The sequence below is a fragment of the Bos grunniens genome, chromosome 11, assembly GCF_055505025.1.
Source record: "Bos grunniens cultivar Pamir isolate PY7600 chromosome 11, Bosgru_T2T1.0, whole genome shotgun sequence".
In the NCBI taxonomy this organism is placed as follows: Eukaryota; Metazoa; Chordata; class Mammalia; order Artiodactyla; family Bovidae; genus Bos; species Bos grunniens.
This window is the reverse complement of record NC_141175.1, coordinates 7,796,508-7,819,709: the sequence shown is the minus strand read 5'-3', so window position 1 is coordinate 7,819,709 and position 23,202 is coordinate 7,796,508. Positions and strand designations below refer to the sequence as shown.

At 51.1% G+C, this 23,202-nt stretch overlaps 1 long non-coding RNA gene across 6 annotated transcripts in view; it reads right to left on the bottom strand.

Annotated features, from left to right (window-relative positions):
* LOC147362424 (uncharacterized) overlaps positions 1–22,334 on the bottom strand; it is a 48,026-nt gene extending 25,692 nt beyond the window's left edge. Inside the window, exons 1-3 of one of the 6 annotated variants that reach the window (XR_015136195.1) lie at positions 11,118–11,257; positions 5,932–6,112; positions 298–462 (exon numbers count right to left, since the gene is read on the bottom strand). This is a non-coding gene — a long non-coding RNA (uncharacterized LOC147362424). Of the gene's footprint in view, positions 1–257; positions 463–5,931; positions 6,113–11,117; positions 11,299–22,194 lie in introns of those variants that run through there. The other 5 variants (XR_015136196.1, XR_015136197.1, XR_015136198.1 and 2 more) reach the window with 5 other exon arrangements.
* Between the last annotated feature and the right edge of the window lie 868 nt (positions 22,335–23,202).

Sequence of the window (23,202 nt, the reverse complement as noted above, 5' to 3'; positions counted from 1 at the left end):
ACCACATTCTGTCAGATCTCTCCACCATGACCCGCCCATCTTGGGTTGCCCCACGGGCATGGCTTAGTTTCACTGAGTTAGACAAGGCTGTGGTCCTAGTGTGATTAGACTGACTAGTTTTCTGTGAGTATGGTTTCAGTGTGTCTGCCCTCTGATGCCCTCTTGCAACACCTACCATCTTACTTGGGTTTCTCTTACCTTGGGTGTGGGGTATCTCTTCACGGCTGCTCCAGCAAAGCGCAACCATTGCTCCTTACCTTGGACAAGGGGTATCTCCTCACTGCCGCCCTTCCTGACCTTCAATGTGGGATAGCTCCTCTAGGCCTTCCTGCGCCCTCGCAGCCACCGCTCCTTGGACATGGGGCTGGTCCTCCTGGCCGCCGCCCGTGGTCTCCGGTGTGGGGTTGCTCCTCTTGGCTGCTGCCCTTGGGGCATGGGGTCCTCCTGGCTTCTGCCCCTGACCTCGGATGTGGGGTATTAAAAAACAGAAACATTACTTTGCCCACAAAGGTCTGGCTAATCAAAGCTATGGTTTTTCCAGTAGTCATGCATAGATGTGAGAGTTGGACTAAAAAGGAAGCTGAACACTGAAGATGTTATGGTTTTGAGCTGTGGTGTTTGAGAAGACTCTTGTCCCTTGACAGCAAGGAGATCAAACCAGTCAATCCTAAAAGACATCAGTCCTGAATATTCATTGGAAGGACTGATGCTGAAGCTGAAACTCCAATACTTTGGCCACCTGAGGCCAAGAACTGACTGTTTGGAAAAGATCCTGATGCTGGGAGAGATTGAAGGCGGGAGGAGAAGGGGATGACAGAGAATGAGATGGTTGGATGGCATCATTGACTTGTTGGACTTGAGTTTGAGCAAGCTCCAAGAGCTGGTGATGGACAGGGAAGCCTGGTGTGCTGCAGTCCATCGGGTCACAGAGTCGGACATGACTGAGTGACTTAACTAGAAGTAGACTAGAGGATGATTAAAGTCACAAATCACCAAAAGGACTCGCCTGTAATAAGCTTTTTATATGTAACTACTAACCTTGAAATAAGTAGAGCAAAGACTGGAAGACTTAGTTTGATTTGAGGAATCGCAAAAGGATTAGGTTCATAGTTGTCATGAATACATGAACATTTATTTCAAAAAATTGTCCTTGCATTGGATCATAAACGAAAGCCCGAGCAAATTTTGAAGTGGATGTGAAGCAGATCACAACGCAGGTACCTATACTGCTACCTACAGTGCAGCAAAATGAAAAGTCAGCAACAGTAGCAAAGGCACACCAACTATAGCCGTAACTTTGAAAACTAAATAGCACACTTGAGGAATATTTCTTTCCAATCCTTACGTTTCCTTCTTGTGGAGGGTGCCACATTGGTGTAGCACTCCCAGTCTCTCTCTGCCCCATGGAGGAAGAGTAACTCAGCTGGTCAATGTGGGGAAAATAAAATGGACTTTCTTGATTTACCAACTTCCTTCCTCTTCTTGGGAGTGAGCTTCTTATAGGCAGCTCTGTCCCCCATCCACTGCCCACAGCGTCACAGAGACTAGGCTTTAGGCTGCCAAATCCCCATTTTCAAGATTCGTTGTTGTACAGGCACTAAGTCACGTCCGACTGTTTGCAACCCCATGGACTGCAGCGTACCAAGCTTCCCTGTCCTTCACTACCTCCTGGAGTTTGCTCAGACTCGTCCACTGAGTTAGTGATGCTGTGTGACCACCTCATCCTCTGCCTCCCTCTTCTCCTTTTGCCTTCAATCTTTCCCAGCATCAGAGTCTTCCAGCGAGTTGGCTTTTCGCATCAGGTGGCCAAAGTATTGGAGCTTCAGCTGCAGCATCAATCCTTCCAATGAACATTTGGGGTTGATTTCCTTTAGGATTGACTGGTTTGATCTACTTCCTGTCCAAGGGACTCTCAGGAGTCTTCTCCAGCACCACAGTTCGAAAGTGTCAATTCTTCGGCGCTCAGACTTCTTTATGGTCCAACTCTCACATCCATACATGACTGCTAGAAAAATCATAGCTTTGACTACATGGACCTTTGTCAGCAAAGTTATGTCTCTGTTTTTAATATGGTGTTGAAGTTTGTCATAGCTTTCCTTCCAAAGAGCAAGCATCTTTTAATTTCATGGCTGCAGTCACCAGTATTAGAAAACCCATTTGACTGTCACATCTACCGTCATCCTCATCTTCCAACCTTCTCTTAATCAGTTAAAAAAACAAACACAAAACCCTCCCCTCACTCTTCACCTTGTCTCTGAGTTCAGAAACTAGGCATTTGAGAGAGGAAAGGGAAGTTGTTTACTGAGTACCCACGCCCAAAGACATCAACAGAAATTGCAATGGGAATTATGAAATATCTGGTACTGAGGATAAAGAAAAAAATACAAAAAAAGACTTGTAGAATGGAGCCACAATGACACTTGTAGAGAAATATATACTCTTAAGTGCATTTACTCTAAAACAAGAATGATTTAAACATAAAGGAGTAAAGCTTTCAACTAAAGAAGCTTAAAAAAAAAAAACAGTTGAAGGCCGTAAACAGTAAAAAGCACAAATGAAAAGGAAGCAATCACAAAAATGATCAACAGAGCTAAAAGTTGTTTCTTTGAAAAGGCAATAATACAAACATCAAGCAAAATTAATCAAGGAAAGAAGAAAAAAGGCACAAATATCTAATACTAAGAATGAAAGGAAGACGAAAGTACATATACAGAGGATTTAAGAATCATATGCTAGGAGCAACTTTATGCCACTCTGTATGAAAACATGAAATAGAGAATTTGTAGAAAAATAGAGATGATTAAAGTGTACTCAAGAAGATGAAAAAATAAATACATTAGTGACCATTAAAGGAAAAAAATTAGTATTTTAAAAATCACCCCTATAAACTGGTGGCTGCGGTTGACATGGGAACTCTACTCAGTACTCTGAAATGGCCTACGTGGAAAAAGAATCTAAAAACCAGTGGATATATGTGTATGTATAACAGATTCGTGTTGCTGTACACCTGAAGCTAAGAAAACATTTTAAATCAACTATACACCAATAAAAGTATTTTACAAAGTCACCCCTTTCCACCTCCCCAAGGAAACCACATAGACAGTGGAGAGGAATGAGACAGGGCTATTCCTTAGAAGCAGGCAGGAACGGCTGGAGACCTGGACGACCTCGCTGAGGTGTGCTCCATTCCTGCCCTTGTCACTATTTGCTTTCACACTTGAGCTCACAGGGCTTCCCAGGGGGCTCTAGCAGTAAAGAACCCGCCTGCCAACACAGGAGATAAAAGAGATGAGGGTTCCATCCCCTGGCGGGGAAGATCCCCTGGAGGAGGGCATGGCTACCCACTGCAGTATTCCTGCCTGAAGAATCCCATGGACAGAGGAGCCTGGAAGGCTGTAGTCCATGGGGTTGCAAAGAGTTGGACACGACTGAAGTGACTTAGCATGCATGCATGCACTGAGTTCATAAGTTTCCAGTATTCCTGAGCACAGGCACTGAGTTCATAAGTTTCCAGTATTCCTGAGCACATGCACTGAGTTCATAAGTTTCCAGTATTCCTGAGCACATGCACTGAGTTCATAAGTTTCCAGTATTCCTGAGCACATGCACTGAGTTCATAAGTTTCCAGTATTCCTGAGCACATGCACTGAGTTCATAAGTTTCCAGTATTCCTGAGCACAGAAATCCTGAGCTGGATTTCTGCCATAGGTGTAGCCCGAATACAAGCAGAGATACCACATGTCCCATTCTACTTTGAGAAATAAACGCTGCAAGAAATACCATAGGAGTGGAGAGTTCCCTGGTGGTCCAGTGGTTAGGATTTGGTGCTTTCGCTGCTGTGGCCTGGGTTCAATGCCTGGTCAGGGAACTGAGATCCTGCAAGCCACGTGGCACGGCCAAAAAAAGAAAGAAGTAATGTAGCGGTGGCGTGATGTCTTACCCGGTCTTAGGACTCCCCGGCACGTATATGCTCTTCAAAATCTCACATTTGGGGCCTGACTCTCCTTCTCTGTTTTTCTTTTTAAAGAGCTTATTTATTTGTTTCATTTTGGCTGTGCCAGGGCTTTCTCTAGTTGCGGCTGCCGTGTTTGGACTTCTCGTTTCAGTGGCTTCTCTCGTGGCGGAGCACAGGCTCTAGGCGCAGGGGCTTCAGTAGTTGTGGCCCACGGGCTTAGCTGGCCCGAGGCTCGTGGAATCCTCTCTCACCAGGGATGGAGCCCGGGTCCCGTGCATTGGCAGGTGGAGTCTCAACCGCTGTACCACCAGGGAAGCCCCCTCTCTCTTTCTCTGCCTTTCAAACAGCTCCATAGGGTCCCTCATTACGGGCCGGTCCTGTTCTTTCTTTTTTATTGCCACACCAACCTAATCCTGAACTGAAGGTCAGACTGTGGTCCCAGCAGTTCCGTCCCTGGATGAATCCAATTTTCTAATGCCCTCCCGTCATGTAGTTTGAACATGATGGAAGCAGGGGTAAGTCACAATCAGGAAAGCAGTAACCAGTTGAATGTATGCAATAAATATATTTTCAGTCAATAACTATGTGATTGGGGCTTCTTAATGAACGAAGTGGAGAAGCTCTAAACTTCAGACTAATCCTTTATCACTGCTCCTGCCTGTGGTTCTAAGATGTGCAGAGGATCTCAGGTCTCCATGCCAACCACCCAATCCCATTACCCTCAACCCCCCACCACGTCCTGAGAAATGCTGACCAATGGCCCAGCCTCTGCCTGGCCCACAGTTGGCCCTTGCTCAATATACGGTGGATCACCTTCCCCCCAACCCCATGCCAACACAGAGTTTAGCCCAGCAGCACCTCCTCCAGGAGGAAATTTCCTCTATTAGAAGGCAGAAGTGGAGAAGTTCTAAACTTCAGACTAATTCTTCAGAGGATTACTGAACTCGGAGTTTGAAGGGACACAGAGAAGGCAATGGCACCCCACTCCAGTACTCTTGCCTGGAAAATCCCATGGACAGGGGAGCCCAGTAGGCTGCAGTCCATGGGGTCGCTAAGAGTCCAGCATGACAGAGCGACTTCACTTTCACTTTTCACCTTCATGCATTGGAGAAGGAAATGGCAACCCACTCCAGTGTTCTTGCCTGGAGAATCCCAGGGACGGGGGAGCCTGGTGGGCTGCCGTCTATGGGGTTGCACAGAGTCGGACACGACTGAAGCGACTTAGCATAGCATAGCATACTCAGGGATCCACTCACTTCTCAGATGAGAAGTATAAAGGTCAAGATGGGCCTGCCTGATAGCTCAGTTGATAAGGAATCCGCCTGCAATGCAGGAGACCCCAGTTCAATTCCTGGGTCTGGCAGCTCTGCTGGAGATGGGATAGGCTACCACTCCAGTATTCTTGGGATTCCCTTGTGGGTCAGCTGGTAAAGAATCCACCTGCAATGCGGGAGACCTGGGTTGAATCCCTGGGTTGGGAAGATCCCTTGGAGAAGGGAAAGGCTACCCACTCCAGTATTTTGGCCTGGAGAATTCCATGGACTACAGTCCATGGAGTAGCAAAGAGTTGGACATGGCTGAGCGACTTTCACTTAGTGAATGAATGTTCACAGAGCATTCGGGATACTTGGGTGAATAGCCCACTGAAAGAGACTAGTGTTTCTTCCCTATTAGCACTGATATTTTAAGGCATTCATATCGATCAGTGTATAGTTCTTCGGTGTATTCTTTCTACCTCTTCTTAATTTCTTCTGCTTCTGTTAGGGCCTTGCTATTTCTGCCCTTTATTGTGCCCATATTTACATGAAATGTTCCCTTGGTATCTCCAGTTTTCTTGAAGAGATGTCTAGTCTTTCCCATTCTATTGTTTTCCTCTATTTCTTTGCGTTGTTCACTTAAGAAAGCTTTCTTACATCTCCTTGCTATTCTCTGAAACTCTGCATTCAGTTGGGTATACCTTTCCCTTTCTCCCTTACCTTCTGTTTCTCTTCTTTCCTCTGCTATTTATAAGGCCTCCTCAGACAACCACAAATGCCTTCTTGCATTTCTTTTTCTTTGGGATGGTTTTGGTCACCGCCTCCTGTACAATGTTATGAACCTCCGTCCGTAGTTCTTCAGTGATTGACCCGTGCGATAGATCCCAGGAGGTTACATTTGCTGGAAGTGTACATGAAAATTAGTGTGTGACTTTGTGTGACCCCCCACCTCTCTGCACACCCCTCTTTCTTCCTCCCTTCTTCCAGAAACATCAAGGGTCTGGGAGAACCGCTCTTGTGTGAATAAGGCTCTCATAGACGCCTCGCATTTGCCTCTTAGACTGAGAACTAGACCTTGGGATGGGAAAGCCATGAGGGCGGGCTCGTTTCTCTCTTACTCGAGACTGTACCCCACTCCCTGGCACGGGGCTGCCTGCATCAACTAGAAGCCTAATAAGTCTGGTCAAATGCGTGAGCGCAGAACGTTAGACTTGCTTCAACGTCAGGGTCACAGCCGATTAGTCTCCCAGCTTCTTGGACTAGGAGACCTGGAGAGGGGAGTGGCACCCACACCGTTCAGGTGCAAAACTGAGACACTGGGGCTTCATCCTGTGAGGACCCAGAAGACTGCGACCTGGGCTGACTTAGGCTTCATTCTACCCTTCCCCCACCCTTCCACCCTCCTCCCCTCTCGTCCCTCCCCCACCTTAGGAAATTCCAGCTGGAAATTTTGGCAGAGGCCACAGTCCATGGGGTCGCAAAGAGTCGGACACTAAGCACAGCACAGCAAGGCAGTTCTCTGATAAGCCTCTGGGTGAAAACCTGGGTCCTTTTATGTAATTTTAGCTCAGTTGGTAAAGAATCTGCCTGCAGTGCAGGAGACCTGGGTTCAATCCCTGGGTTGGGAAGACCCCCTGGAGAAGAAAATGGCAACCCACTCCAGTATCCTTGCCTGGAAAATCCCATAGACAGAGAAGTCTGGTGGGCTGCAGTCTGTGGGGTGGCAAAGAGTCGGGCACGACTGAGCGACTAACACTTTATGTAATTGCTGTTCTCCCCAGTCGCCTTCCATCTCCTCTCAAAAGTTCCATGGAACTCACATGTTGGGGGGTCATCACTTCACTGGGGCGGGGATGCAGCCCGTGATGACTGAGAAAGAGCTTCAGCAGGTGGCTGGGCCCCAGCCCTCTTTGGACCACTGTTCCCCTGCCACCGTTTCTTCCCTGTGGATTGGAAGAATCCAAGATGCCCTCCGGCTCTGGTTCCGGTACGCTAGGAAGAATCCAAGATGCCCTCCGGTTCTGGTTCCGGTACGCTAGGATTGCCTTCTTTTATGGATCACACTCCTTAGCAACGGGGTTTTGAGCAAGTCGCCAAAGCATCTGCTAGTTCATCTATAAAATAGGTACCTTACCGGAGGCAGCCTGTCAGCTAGAGTGGATTCTCACCCCTTGCTGGGGGCTCGTTGGGTCCACCTGGGAGGTGGCCCCTGGCACTTAGTTAGGAGTTCAGACCTTAGTGTCTGGCAAGGCTGGCTTTGGGTTCCAGCCTCATCAAGGACTGACTGTATGACAACTTAAACTCTCTGACCCTCAGTTTCCTCATCTGTGAAAAAACAACCTTAATAGATCCTTACTTCCCTGTTAGGACACCAGATCCACAAGCTCATAGCACATGTTAAGTGTCTACTCAGTGCTATCACTTTGCTGGTGGCTGAGAGCTGCAGGGGTCAAGGCGACCACACTGGCCTGGAGCAAGTCACCAGAGACAGAGCTGGGATTCCATTTGATTGCAGACCAGTTCTTTTTCTTTTTTTGGAATTTCTGACACCAAACGACCCTTTTGAATCATTCTTTCTTTTCTTTTTATAAAGTGAAGTATAGTTAATCAAACCAATCAGTTATAAAGGAAATCAACCCCGAATATTCATTAGAAGGACTTGCTGGAACGGAATCCAATACTTTGGCCACCTGATGCTAAGAGCCGAATCACTGGAAAAGACCCTGATGCTGGGAAAGATTGAAAGCAAAAGAAGAAGGAGGCGGCAGAGAATGGTTAGATAGCATCACTGACTCAATGGACATGAATTTGAGCAAACTCTGGGACATAGAGGAGGACAGAGGAGCCTGGTGTGCTGCAGTCCAAGGTGTCGCAAAAGTAGGACACAACTTAGTGACTGAATAACAACTAGTTAATTTACCATGTTGTGTTAGTTTCTGATTCAGTTTTATACATATACATAACTTCCCAGGTAGCATTAGTGTAAAGAACCCACCTGCCAATGCAGGAAATATAAGAGACATGGGTTTGATCTCTGGATCAGGAAGATCTCCTGGAGGTGGGCATAGCAATCCACTCCAGTATTTTTGCCTGGAGAATCCCATGGGCAGAAGAGCTTGGTGGGCTACAGTCCATAGGGTTGCAGAGTTAGACACCACTGAAGTGACTTAGCATGCATATATTTATTCTTTTTCATATTCTTTTCCATTATGGCTTGCTGCTGCTACTAAGTCGCTTCAGTCGTGTCCGACTCTGTGCAACCCCATAGACGGCAGCCCACCAGGCTCTCCTGTCCCTGGGATTCTCCAGGCAAGAGCACTGGAGTGGATTGCCATTTCCTTCTCCAATGCATGAAAGTGAAAGGTGACAGTGAAGTCGCTCAGTCATGTCCGACTCTTAGCGACCCCATGGACTGCAGCCCACCAGGCTCCTCCATCCATGGGATTTTCCAGGCAAGGGTACTGGAGTGGGTTGCCATTGCCTTCTCCGATTATAGCTTATTACAAGATATTGAATATGGTTCCCAGACCAATTCGTGAGGCCCTGGGGAGGGCCACCAAGGCAGCAGTGAGCCCTGCATGTTCTTGACCCCCCACCCTGTCCCTGCCCCACTTGCCCTTGGGCCATTTTCTGAGAAGCCCAGGACCCCATGGGCCCCCAAGCTTCTGTAAGGGTCTGACTGATTTCTGGCAGGGACCAGCCTGACAAGCCTCCATCCCACCTGATCTGTCTTCCCTCCCTGGTCTGTGCTGCTGGGTTCACAGAGATCGGCCTCCCCGCCCTGGGAGGCAGCAGCAGATCCTGCCCACTGCTTTGCTGCCTCAGAGAAAACCCTGTTCCAGCTCAGTGGCAGGAGAGGCGATCCAGGGTAACAGCTCCCCGAGCCAAGTGACCCAGCTTCCCCAGATCCCCGGGTTAAAGGAGAACTGCAGCCTTGACCTTGGCTGGTCCCTGTTGCGCGTGTGCCTTGGAGAAATCACGCTTTGAGCTGTAGATGTGTGCGCACCGTGACACACCAGCCAGCCCCACCCCACATCACCCTGCCTTCTGAAGCCTTGCTAAGACTTCTGCAGTGGAGAATCTTGCCATGCACTTGAGTTATTATTGGTGGACTCCTCCAGAGCCCTCACAGTAATAAAATGTCCCACTGAGTGAGTGCCATTCTGAACGGTGCCAAGAACTACTGGTATCTCTCCTTCAATCCACCCAGGCAAGCCTGAGGAAGTGGCTCTTACTGCTATTCTATCCCTGTTTGACAGCTGGGCAGACGGGGGTTGTGAGGGTAGCTTGCCCAAGGACACATCCGGCCAGGAAGTGGAAAGCAAAATTTAAACCCTTATCCACTGGACTCCAGGTTTTGACTTCCTTACTGGGCAGCCTCCACCCTGCCTGCTGGGACCCGAGTTCCCTGAGGGCTGAGGCTGCTTCTGGTGCTGCCTCCAGGGCCCAAGGCAAGGCCCAGAAACTGGTTGACATCTAGTTGGCATCGAATTAATACAGTGTCTACCGAGAGAACCAGTTCAATGAAAGAAAGAGCGTATCTCACCAGATAGATGGGTGTGTGGTCAGAAGCTCTTCAACTCCCGGACCGGCGGGACCCCAGGTCCTGCGGAGTTTTGACATCACTCCCTAAACCCTATGCTGGATAGGACTCAAGGGTGTAAACTAGAAAGTAGAGGTGGTAATAGGGAGCCACAGATGGTGTGGGAGCAGGGTAGTGGTGAACGCAGTGCAGACCGACACTGCTTATCCTATGCAAGTGGGTACTGGAGGAAACAGCCCAGTTCTCAGAGAAGTGGACAGACTCGGCGAGCCACGAGGGAAGACGAGGACAGACTCAAGAGTCGACCCCACTTCCCAAGTCACTGTGAACACGCTGGATCCATCCGGTCAGTCCTCTCCGCAGGGCCTGGCCCCAGTCATCCAATGGCCTTCTTAGGGAGAAGGGGACGGTCAGCGGGGAGGCCTGGAGATTAAGATTTGGGAAAGTGGGGTTCTTTCATCTGCCTTCTGCGGCTGTGATGGAGGCTGTGGAGGAGAGTTGACGCCCCAGAGCTCAGGGGCTGGGCACGCGGAACACGGATGCTCGGGCTCGGCTCACCGGGTAGGTAGGGCGCACGCTTCAGGCGCACAGGCTAGGGGTCTCCAGTTGGGATGCATAGGGCTGGGGTGCAGGGACCCGGGTGCACAGGCTGGGGAGCACTAGACTGGGGCGCTCGGGCCGGAGTTCAAGGGCCTGGGCACCCACTGGGGCGCAGCACCCGGGGCGCACCGGGGAGCCGATCCCCGCGCCCTCGCGGCCGGGACGCCCGGCTGCTACAGGAGGTACCGCTCGCGCCGCCGGTGTGTAACCTGATATTTTTCAGCACGGCCCCCCAGAGGAATTTTTCCATTACCCAGGCAGCGCCGCACGCCGCAGCCTTTCCTCTCGGCCCGCCTGGCTTGCCCGCCGCCCCCCGCCATCCCCCGCCCCGCGCAGCCCCTCCGGGCCGCGGAGCCGAGGCACTTTGTGCAAATGTAACCTTTCCGCAGGCCCCGCCTCCGCCAGGAAGCTGCGCGCCGGGTTGCCAGGAACGCGGCTCGGCGCACTTGGAGCTGGAAGGCGGCCCGTTAATCAGCGGCGGCTGACAGAAAATCAGACAGCCCGGGCGGCCGGCCGGCCTCGGGCCTCTCCCTCCCGGCGCCTCCGCGCCTCGCTCGCTGCGCGCCGGCTCTTTGTTCCCCCGGCTCGCCCTGCTCTTCCCGGCGAAGGGCTGCGTCTCTCCATCACGCCCCCTTTCCCTCCCCGATGCTCCGTCCTCTCCTCCCTTGCTTCCCGCTCTCTCCCCATCCTGTCAGATTGCCTCGACCTCGCTTCCTTTCCTTCTCCTGGACCGCAGCACGTCAAAGTAGAGGCGCTCACTCACCCCGTTCTTCGCCAGCCTCTTGTGGGGAGGTTGGGCTCCCCAGAGTGTGCCTCTTGGTAACATCTTCCCCACCATCCCGCCTCCCCCTCGCCGGGATCTCAGAGCTGGCCCGCGCCCCAGATAGAAGGATCTTAGGCAGAGCTTTATGAATGACCTTAGGGTGGAGGAATGCATGAAATCCTTGAAATGATATGTCCCACTCTGGGTGCTTGGCGAGGTGGCGGGTAGCGGGTGGGATGTCCAAAGGTTTCGTGGGTTTTTCAAAGTAGTCAGTGACTCAGAAAAGTTAGAAATCACAGCCCTAGAGATGCTTCCCTTGCATCTTCATCATTCAGCACGTATTTATGGAGACCCGCTACAGGCCAGGTGCGCGCCAAGTCCCGCAGCTACAGCCGTGAACTCCAGAGGAGGACTCTCATATTAGAAATACTACATGCAAATGACATTACAGGTGCCCCGGAGCTACGCAGTCACTGGGGAGAGGCTGAGCGCAGTGATAGGTGAGCCCAGTCTGGGCTGGGGCAGGGGTGGTGTCCGAGGACTTCATAGGTCCCTAGGTCCTACTCAGCTTGCACTCCAGCCTCCCCACTCGCAGAGCAGGGGCCAGGCCAAGGCAGCTCTTCTCCGCTGTGTTCCCACAGTCACCATAAAAAGTAGTCAAAGCATGCTGGGCGGGAGGAGGAGGGGGGAGCTGGGGACCCTAGGACCCCCACCCTGTGCTCTCTCCAAGGCAGTAGAGCTGGCAGAGTGACTGACCCAAAAGTCACGTGTTCTATGTGGACAGTCTCAAAACGTGAGTGTGGGTTTGTTTTCTTTTTAGTGTTTATTTGGCTGCGCTAGGTCTTTGTTGCTGCATGCTACATGTTGCAGCATGTGGGCTCTAGTTCCCGGACCAGGGATCGAACCCAGGCCCCCTGCATTGGGAACGTGGAGTCTTAGCCACTGGACCACCAGGGAAGTCCTTGGGTTTGTTTAGTAGTAAGAACACTTGCTAGCATCCATGGAGCGACTGCTCTGCAGCAGGCGCCGAGCTAAGCGTTTTACATGCATCATCTTTCATTCGATTATTCCTTCGCTTGCCAGGCACCCTGCCAGACGTTGGCAAGGGGCACTCCTTGCCCTCATGGAGCTCACAGTCTGCTAGAGCAGAGACAATAGACAATGATGTCACAGCCAGTGACAGGGGCTGGGAATGAAATATGCAAGGTAATGAGAGAGACAGCAAGCAGTGTGTATGACAGGAGGCAGGTGGTAGCTATGCTGGCTAGGGATAGTCAAGGAGGCCATCCCCGAGGAAGGGGTATTCAAACAATAGAAAGGGGCGAGCAGAAGCTGGTCCCCTGAAGGGCTGGTTCCCTGAAGAGCCAAAAAGGAACTTCCCAAGCAGAGGGAGCAGTCCACAAAACGTTCTACCATTCTTACAACTACGTTGGGAGATGGATGCCACTACTGTGCCCATTTTACAGATGAGGAAACTGAGGCTCAAAAAATAGAATTCCTTCTGGCCTGAGGTTACCCCGCTAGGAACAAGCAAAGCAGGTCCTGGAATCCAGGCCTTCCCCCCAACACTTTCCACTTTCTCCTCCTGCTCCCCCACTCTCCACCTCCTTCCTGGTCAGCAGGCCCTCTGTGGAGAGAGCAGTGGGTGGCAGTATTCAGTGCAAAGTGCTCTACTCTGGACCAGGAGGCCTGAGTTCTAGTCCCTTCTCTGCCTCTCCCCGCAGGGTGACCTTCGGCAGTTCATCTACTCTCTCTGGAGCTTGGTTTCCCCCTCTGTTATAAGGATGATAAAGGCATGCCTGTCACAAGGTCGCAGTCCAGTGAGGTCAAGGGCATGGAGTGTTTAGCAGAAACATTGCACACAGAATGGAGAAGGCAATGGCACCCCACTCCAGTATTCTTGCCTGGGAAATCCTGTGGGCCGAGGAGCCTGGCGGGCTGCAGTCCAGGGGGTCGAAAGAGTCGGACACGACTTAGTGACTAGACCAGCACCACCTGCACCCAGGAAGTGACGCCAGATTAAATGAAGGGTCGGAACTGAAGTAGGTGGTTTCTGGGACTTCCCTGGTGGCCCAGTGGCTAAGATTCTGTGCTCCCAAAGCAGGGGGCCCAGGTTCGATCCCTGGTCCGGGAACTAGATCCCACATGCTGCAACTAAAGATCCCACGAGCTGCAATTAAGATCTGGCTCAGCAAAATAAATAAATACTAAAAAGGAAAAAACCTGGTGAAAATGAGACAGGATTTTTTGTTGCTGTGAACGCCAATGCTAAAGGGCCTGTGGTGAAGCTGCCCGATGCTCCCTCCTCACTCACCTTCCCAAGCACCCAGCCTTTGTCTAACTGTCCACAAGCTGCCCCAGTGATGCTGTTTGCACGTCTGCCCATAAGAGGTGGCAGGGAGATTTTGCTCATGGCACCCCTGGCCTCTTTTTTTTTTTTTAAAAAGAATTTATTTTTTACAATCCTCCTCCCACTCCTGTGCTCCTGGGCTGGATACAGGAGAGATGAAGGGCAAGGAATCCCTGAGGAGGATGGGGAACTAAATTCTCAGGCTGCAGAAAGAGGAATCACAGTTGGTGGTTAATTTCCAGTGTGCACTTGGAGCCAGGCAGACCTCAGGTCTGTGAATGACCTCCACCCTCTTGTCTATAAAATGAGGGTGATGAAAAGAGCACTTCCTTTGTAGCTGATCATGTTGGAAAGGTCTTAGCCAGTTCCTGGCCCCAGAGAAGGCTCTGCTCTTGTCGGTGAACCTTTTTTATGGTGGTGTTTCTGCCCTGGGAGGTTGGGAAGACAGGACGGAGGGGGCACCATGTGAGCTGAGCACTGTAGGACAAAGAACTGGAGGGCTTAACGGAAGGGAATGACATCAGGAGCTTGGGATGAAGACATGCACACTACTGTATATAAGATAACCAGTGAAACCGATGGTATAGCACAGGGAGCTCTAGCCAATACTGTGTGATAACTTATATGAGAAAAGATTCTTAAAATAACCCAGCAAATATAGGGGACTTCCCTGGTGGTACAGTGGTTAAGAATAACTAATTAATTAATTTAAAAAAAGAACGCATGTATAACTGCACCACTTGCTGTACATCTGAAACTAACACAATCTGTAAATCAACTCTACTCCAATAAAATGAAAATATTTTAAAACAACAAAAAAAGAGGGACTTCCCTGCTGGTCCAGTGGTTAAGAACCCACCTGTCAGTGCAGGCGACATGGGTTCGACCCCTGATCTGGGAAGACCCCCACATGCTGAGGAGCAACTGGGCCCGTGAGCCACAACCACTGAGTCCACACCCTAGAGCCCGTGCTCTGCAACGAGAGACGCCACCACCATGAGAAGCCCGTGCACCCCAACGGAAGAGGAGCCCCGTCTTGCTGCAACTAGAGAGCCTGCCTCGCGATGAAGACCCAGCATACCCCAAAACAAATAAATAATACAACTTTTAAAAAAAGAAGAAGAAAGGGATCTGCAGCAGAGAAGCCCCTAGGGAATGGCAGACAGGCAAGGGGGAGCTGAGGAGCGGGGAGAGGGGTGGGACTGGATCTGAGCAGTCTCAGGGCACCCTGGGCAAGCCCCCTGGACAACTGGCTGTCTTTCACACGCTGCTTCAGTGAGGATGCTTCTGGCTGCAGGTAACAGGCATCCTGACTCAGGGTGGTTTGCTAAGTCGCTTCAGTCGTGTCCGACTCTTTGCGACACCTGGACAAAACATGCAGCCCAGCGTGGGGCCAGCTCCCAGGCTAGGGCTGTCCCTTCTTCACCCAGAGCTGAATCCTCAGGGAACTGTGGAGGCCACCTGGTTTCTTCCTGGAATCCAGCAGGAGGGAAAGAGGGCCTCCCACAGCCAGAGGAGAGTGAAAACGCTGGCTTAAAACTCAACGTTCAAAAAATGAAGATCGTGGCATTTGGTCCCATCACTTCATGGCAAATAGATGGGGAAAAAAATGGAAACAGTGACAGACCTTATTTCCTGGGCTCCAAAATCACTGTGGATGGTGACTGCAGCCATGAAATTAAAAGACGCTTGCTCCTTGGAAGGAAAGCTATGACAAACCTAGACAGCATATTAAAAAGCAGAGACATCACTTTGCTGACAAAGGGTCGTCTAGTCAAAGCTATGGTTTTCCCAGTAGTCATGTATAGATGTGAGAGTTGGACCATAAAGAAAGCTGACACTGAAGAATTGATGCTTTTGAACTGTGGTGCTGGAGAAGGCTGCTGAGACTCCCTTGGAAACAAGGAGATCAAACCAGTCAATCCTAAAGGAGATCAGTCCTGAGTATTCTTTGGAAGAACTGATGTTGAAGCTGAAGCTCCAATACTTTGGCCACCTGATGCGAAGAGCTGACTCACTGGAAAAGACCCTGATGCTTAGAAAGACTGAGGGCAGGAAAAGGGGGCGACAGAGGACGAGATGGTTGGATGGCATCATCGACTCAATGGACATGAGTTTGAACAAACTCCAGGAGACAGTGAAGGACAGGGAAGCCTGGGGTCTGCATGCTGCAGCTCATGGGGTCACAAAGAGTCAGACACGACTGAGCGACTGAACAACAACACAGCCTAGGTCTCCAGGAGATGGCCTGGAGCTGGGGTAATCCCAAACCAGTGCTGCTACACACTGGGGAAGGTTGGAGGCACCACACACATCAAGAAGAAGGGTCTTTTGTTTTACAAAGACCATTAACCTTAGGGTCAAGGGCTGGGAGCCTGATCTCTACCCCTTCCCAGGCTCGCAGCATGATGGGCTGGGTCCACCTCACCTCAATGTCCACAATGTCCAGCACAGGGCCTGGCATGGAGTGAGTGCTCCATGAGGACTTGGTAAATGAATGCTGAATGGTGCCCTATTTCTGTAAGTTCAGAGAATCAGGAGAGAGCAGCCATCAGTTAAATAAACAAGCCTTCAGACCAGGATTTCTCAGGACAGTGTCTGGAATCACTAGGAGGATGAGTGACAGGCTGAATAACTCCTAAAGACACCAGGTCATAGTCCCTGAAACCTGTGAATGCTTCCTGATAAAGCAAAGGGGGTGCTGCAGGTATGATTAAATGAAGGATCCTGAGATGGGGGAAGTTATCCTGGATCATCTGGACAGCCCCTAAATGGAATCATAACTGTCATTATAAGAGGAAAACACAGGAGATTTGATGGGAGGAAAGGTGATTTGAAGACAGAAGCAGAGACTGGAGTGATGGGGCCACAAGCCAAGGAACGCCAGCAGCCTCCGGAAGCTGGAAGAGACAAGGAACAGATTCTCCCCTGGGGCCTCCAGAAGGAACTAGCCCTGCTGAACTTGTCTGAGCCCAGTAGGACTCAGTTTGGACTTCGGTCTCTGGAACCACGAGAGGATAAATTTCTGTTGTGTTAATATTAAGCCACCCAGTCTGAGGTCAGGTATTACTGCAGCCCTAGGAAACAAAGATGGGATGGCTATTAAAATGCAGATTGCTGTTGTTTAGTCGCCAAGTTGTATCGGACTCTTTGCACCCCCCATGGATTGTTGCCTGCCAGGCTCCTCTGTCTATGGGATTCTCCAGGCAAAGAATACTGGAATGGATTGCCATTTCCTTCTCCAGGGGTCTCGAGCCAGGGCCCGAACCCAAGTCTCCTCCACTGGCAGGCGGATTCTTTACTGCTGAGCCACCAGGAAAACCCTACAATCCATGTTAAGTTCAGTTCAGTTCAGTTGCTCAGTCCTGTCTGACTCTTTGTGACCCCATGGACTGCAGCATGCCAGGCTTCCCTGTCCATCACCAACTCCCAGAGCTTGCTCAAACTCATGTCCATCGAGTTGGTGATGCCATCCAACCATCTCATCCTCTGTTGCCCCCTTCTCCTCCTGCCTTCAATCTTTCCCAGCATCGGGGTCTTTTCAAATGAGTTGGTTCTTCACATCAGGTGGCCAAAGTATTGGAGCTTCAGCTTCAGCATCAGTCCTTCCAATGAATATTCAGGACTGATTTCCTTTAGGATGGACTGGTTGGCTCTCCTTGCAGTCCAAGGGACTCTCAAGAGTTCTCCAACATCACAGTTTAAAAGTATCAATTCTTTGGCACTCAGCTTTCTTTTCTTTCTTTATGGTCCAACTCTCACATCCATACATGACTACTGGAAAAACCACAGCTTTGACTATACAAGAACTTTGTCAGTAAAGTAATGTCTCTGCTTTTTAATATACATCTAGGTTTGTCATAGCTTTTCTTCCAAGGAGCAAGGAGAATGGAAATCACAATTACAAAAAACTGACCAAACTGATCACTTGGATCACAGCCTTGTCTAACTCAATGAAACTGTGAGCCATGCCGTGTAGGGTTACCCAAGACGGACGGGTCATGGGGGAGAGTTCTGACAAAATGTGGTCCACTGGAGAAGGGAATGGCAAACACCAGTATTCTTGCCTTGAGAACCCCATGAATAGTAGGAAAAGGCAAAAACACATGACACTGAAAGATGAACTCCCCAGGTTGGGAGGTGCCCAATATCCTATTGGAGAAGAGTGAAGAAAGCACTCCAGAAAAATGAAGAGATGGAGCCAAAGCAAAAACAATGCCAAGCTGTGGGTGTGACTGGTGATGGAAGCAGAGTCCGATGCTGTAAAGAACAATATTGCTTAGGAACCTGGAATGTTAGGGCCACGAATCAAGGCAAATTGGAAGTGGTCAAACAGGAGATGGCAAGAGTGAACGTCGACATTTTAGGAATCAGTGAACTAAAATGGACAGGAATGGGCAGATTTAATTCAGATCGACCATTATATCTACTACTGTGGGCAAGAATCCCTTAGAAGAAATGGAGTAGCCCTCACAGTCAACAGTATTTGGGTGCAATCTCAGAAAACAACAGAATGATTTCCGTTCGTTTCCAAGACAAACCATTCATTCTCACAGTAATCCAAGTCTATGCCCCAACCAGTAATGCTGAAGAAGCTGAAGTTGAACGGTTCTATGAAGACCTACAAGGCCTTCTAGAACTAACACCCTAAATCCACATTACTGGGTTCCAAACTAGAAACACGGAATGCTGGGCCAGAGACTCTGCATCTTAAGCGAGTTCTTCCTCCTCCTCCCCTGCCCTGCACACTGAAGCATGAGAAAGCAGCTCTGCCTCAGAACAGAAAGGTGACTGGGACTTGACTCACACAGGAGAACACGGCTCATGGCAGCCTGTTTGCGACCCAGAGGACCCAGTCCTGTGAAACTCACCAGCTCTCCCAGGAGCCCTGCCCCAAGGCCACAGATATGCCGGTCCTGACCTGGGCCTGCCTGGGCCCCCTTCTCCTCTCATTTATCGTTCCCCTCATCTACAAGTCTTCAGCATCCCTCATCACAAATCATAGCACCAGATTGCAGTTCCCCTGCTAAGGGCTGCAAGAGCCCACAACCAAGGCAAGATCGGTCCTATCCTAACCATCAGGGTTCCCAAATTATTCCTGGCACACACGAGGGCTCAGCAAACACGTGACTGTGTTCTTGATGTCACTGACCCTTCTGTACCCCCCAGATGTTCTGGTAGTTAGTGAGACAGAAGCTGGGCAAGAGCTGGGAGGCTGGTCCTCTGGTCCCAGCCCCTCCTGTAGCAGCAGGCCAGACCCCCAGATGCTACACAGGAATGAAGGCAGAGCTCCTCCATCCCCCCACCCCCACGCCACGGGACCCTGTGTGGCCTGCCAGCAGGTAAACAGAGGAGGAATCTGGGGAGGAAGAACCCACAGCAGCCTGGCTCTTCAGGGCTGGAAGGGAGGGGAGTGGAGGGGACCCAGCACTGCCTTTCCTTTGGGACACTGCTTCTCATCTGTGCCCGCCTCTAAGCAGCTGGGGGACTGGCCGTGAGCCCATCCCCTTCCATCCCAGGTCCTCCATCCTTCAGCCAACGGGGCTCAACACCAGGGCCCCCCAGAGTTCAGAAGCAGGATTCCTGCGTTCTATCAGAAGGCACGATGTCCACAGTGTTTTGTTTCGGTTTTTCGGCCGTGCCACGCGGCATGTAAGTTCCACGACCAGGGATCAAACCTGTGCCCTCTTCAGTGGAAACACAGTCTTAACCACTGGACCACCAGGGAGTTCCCCAAATGTCTTGTGTGGGGACATGACTACTCCCCAGCTCAAAGTAGTTCTGCTGCTCCCTGGCCGTGCTCTCTCAACCTGAGGCTTTCACTTGCTGAACTCACCAGCTCTGAAGCCTTGTGGGTCTTCCCTCGCTCTATTCTCACCTAAAGCAACCTTGCAAATAAGTGGGGCCATTTTTCAGCCCATGGAGGGCTGATGGCAAAATGATCAAGTCCAGCCTTTCTTTCTGGTAGAAAGCCCCAGGATAGATGGTCGCTGCTGACTTCCTCCATATCACTCTATCTCTTAAATCCTCTGTAGCTCCCTATTGCCTACACAGTCATTTCCAAACCTCCCTTTTCTACACCTGTGTTTATAAAACAGATGAAGGCTGAACTGCTCAGGTTCAGGCAGGAGTGGAGACATGGCTGAACTCTGCCCCCACCCTCCTGTTTCCTGGAATGGTTTACTTATGTTGGCAAACCATTAGCCAAGAGATAAGGCAGATACGACCGTAGCCCACAGATCTCCCACCCCTCCTTGCCTGGCCTCTTGGGACAGGGGTCATGGTTGCAGGAAGCCTCCCCAGGAGAGGCTTCTGAGGCCAGCAGAGTCCCCACCTCCCAATGCCTACAGTTGTTGTTGCTCTTTAGTTGTTAAGTCGTGTCCCACTCTTTGCAACCCCATGGACTGTGGCCCACCAGGCTCCTCTGTCCATGGGATTTCCGTGGCAAGAATACTGGAGTGGGTTGCCATTTCCTTCTCCAGGGGATCTTCCCCATCCAGGGATTGAACTCACGTCTCCTGCATTGGCAGGCAGATTCTTTACCACCGAGCCACTGGGGAAGCAGTGCCTACAGAAGCACCCACAAATATCTGAGGGACCACCAGCCCACACCAGGCCCCGTGCTGAGCGCCAGGGTACACGAGGCAGAAGTAGTGGGCTTCAGACAGCAGGAACCTTTGGGTAGAGGCCTGGCATCCAAGAGGCAAGTCCAGGGATACATGGATGCAAATGGCAGCAAGTGCCATAAAGACAACAGAGCCAAGAAGAGGAATCTGGCATGCGGGCTGGGGGACGTCGTTAAACCAAGGGATCAGGGGTGGCCAGATCTCTGAGAAGGACAGGAACAGAGCGTCCAGACGGAGATAACAGCATATACAAAGGCCCTGAGGCTCTGTATGCTTCTAGTCAGGAATCACGGGATGAATAAAAGCGTCACATCAAGTCCCTCCCACTCCACAAAAGGACAGGTAACACAGTAACCTCACTCATCAATCAGAGACCAGAAACCGGAATAGCCACTGACAAGAGATGGGATAAATAAACGGTGAAATTCAATTGAACAATGAAAAAGGACGGGTGCTCACGTGCTCAGTGACATGGATGAATCACCAAAATATGTGGAACGAAAAAGCCAGGCACAGGGACTGCCCTGGTGGTCCAGTGGCTGAGACTCCAGGCTCCCAATGCAGGGGGCCCTGGTTTGATTCCTGGTCAGGGAACCAAGTCCCACCAGCCTCAATGAATCGAAGATCCTGTGTGCAGCAACTAAGACCCATCACAACCAAAGAAATGAATACTGTTTTTTTTAAGCCAGGCATAAAAGAGACCCTCCTCTGATTATCAGATCAGATCACTCGCTCAGTCCTGTCCGACTCTTTGCGACCCCATGAATCGCAGCACGCCAGGCCTCCCTGTCCATCACCAACTCTTGGAGTTTACTAAAACTCATGTCCATCGAGTCAGTGATGCCATCCAGCCATCATTCAGTTCAGTTCAGTTCAGTTCAGTCGCTCAGTCGTGTCCGACTCTTTGCGACCCCGTGAATCGCAGCACGCCAGGCCTCCCTGTCCATCACCAACTCCCGAAGTTCACTCAGACTCACGTCCATTGAGTCAGTGATGCCATCCAGCCATCTCATCCTCTGTCGTCCCCTTCTCCTCTTGCCCCCAATCCCTCCCAGCATCAGACTCTTTTCCAATGAGTCAGCTCTTCGCATCAGGTGGCCAAAGTACTGGAGTTTCAGCTTTAGCATCATTCCTTCCAAAGAAATCCCAGGGCTGATCTCCTTCAGAATGCACTGGTTAGATCTCCTTGCAGTCCAAGGGACTCTCAAGAGTCTTCTCCAACACCACAGTTCAAAAGCATCAATTCTTCGGCGCTCAGCCTTCTTCACAGTCCAACTCTCACATCCATACATGACCACAGGAAAAACCATAGCCTTGACTAGACGAACCTTTGTTGGCAAAGGAATGTCTCTGCTTTTGAATATGCTATCTAGGTTGGTCATAACTTTCCTTCCAAGGAGTAAGCGTCTTTTAATTTCATGGCTGCAGTCACCATCTGCAGCGATTTTGGAGCCCCCAAAAATAAAGTCTGACACTGTTTCCACTGTTTCCCCATCTATTTCCCATGAAGTGATGGGACCGGATGCCACGATCTTCGTTTTCTGAATGTTGAGCTTTAAGCCAACTTTTTCACTCTCCACTTTCACCTCTGATTATACTTGTGTGTAAATGGAAAGCTGTCCGTGGTGAGGGGTGGAGCATGACGGGAACACCCCCAGGTGATGGAGCCTGGATTTTTGCCCAGGGTGATCACACAGGAACAGACATGTGCGAAATTGTGGAGCTGTACGTGTAACCCGAGAGCTTTCTAGCTTATGTAAAGGACACGGCAGGAAAGCACGGCAAGGCAGAGACACAGAGTTGGCCCTATTTGGAAAGAAAGCCTCCCGCCTCCTCCAGCTCACCTCGTGCAAATCAGGAGTCACCCCGCAGATTCTGAGGTCACACCCCAGGGCAGAAAAGTCCTGGGTCCCCTCCCAGAAAAAGAAAAAAAAAAAAAACAAAAAACAAACCCACCCAAACCCCATCTTGTCCCATTCAAACACGAGGACCCCGACCCCGCCACCCCCAGATTTTCCACCCTCTTCCCCGCTCCTTCCCCTCGAGGCCCAAGGGCCCCAGGGGGTCTCAGGGTAGGGACCAGGTGGACCCGTAGACCAACCTTCCGGAATGTTCGGTGTCAGGCTGGGAAGGGCCCGACTCCTCCCCAGCAGCTCAGCTGTAACCCGAGCCTCCTCCCGGTTAAGCAGATTTCTCCCGGGGCAGGACCCCCACCCTCCCCAGGTTCTGGAATGCAGCCTGGGGTGGGGGTGTAGAGGGTGGGACTGGGCAGGGATAACAAAGGGTGAAACCGCTTTGAAACTCTGCTTCCTGCCCCTCCTCGACCAGTACGAGGGCTGAACAAACAGGCCCTCTCCTCCCAGCTAGGCCTTTGTTGGGAGCGGAGGGCGGGGGACCGTCTGGTGCCCGCCCCTCCCCGGGCTGGAATTGCAGTTCCCCCCACCCCCACCCTCCAGGCCCAGCTGCCCCTGCCGGCTGCCTGGAGCCCGCGCCCTCCGGTTCCGCGGGCGGGGGGCCAGAGCACAGATCCTGCGTTTCCTCACCAACTTGTCTGCCTCCAGCTTTGGGCCCACCCGTCGAGAGCGATTTAGCCCCACCGCTTGGAGTCCGGTGGAGGGAGGCATCAGGGCCTCCCGCAGTGGTTGAGACTTAGCAGTGAGGCCCAGACTGAGGTCGTGGGGTTAAAGGCCAGCTTGGTGGGGCGGGGGCATACCCAGCCCCTATCTCCCTACTCCACCCCCTACCCGGGTGGGCATCTCCCCTTGTCTACCGCATGAGGCCTCCTTGCCTGGGTCCTGCTCCAGGATTCTGGTTCTCAAACCTGGACAGACTGAGACAGGGGCTATGAAGTGTCCTCGGAACGGTTTTGTTTAGTTTCAGTAAGAGGAGCCACCTTGGGACTTCACTGGAGATCCAGGGGTTAGGACTCGGTGCTGCCAATGGCGGGGGGCTCGGGTTTGATCCCAGGTCAGGGAACTAGGTAGGATCCCATCAAAAAATTTAAAAAACAAATTTAAGGGGAGACACCTTTATTCAAAAGGGCTTCTCTGGTGATTCAGACAGGAAAGAATCTGCCTGCAACGCAGGAGACCTGGGTTCGATCCCTGAG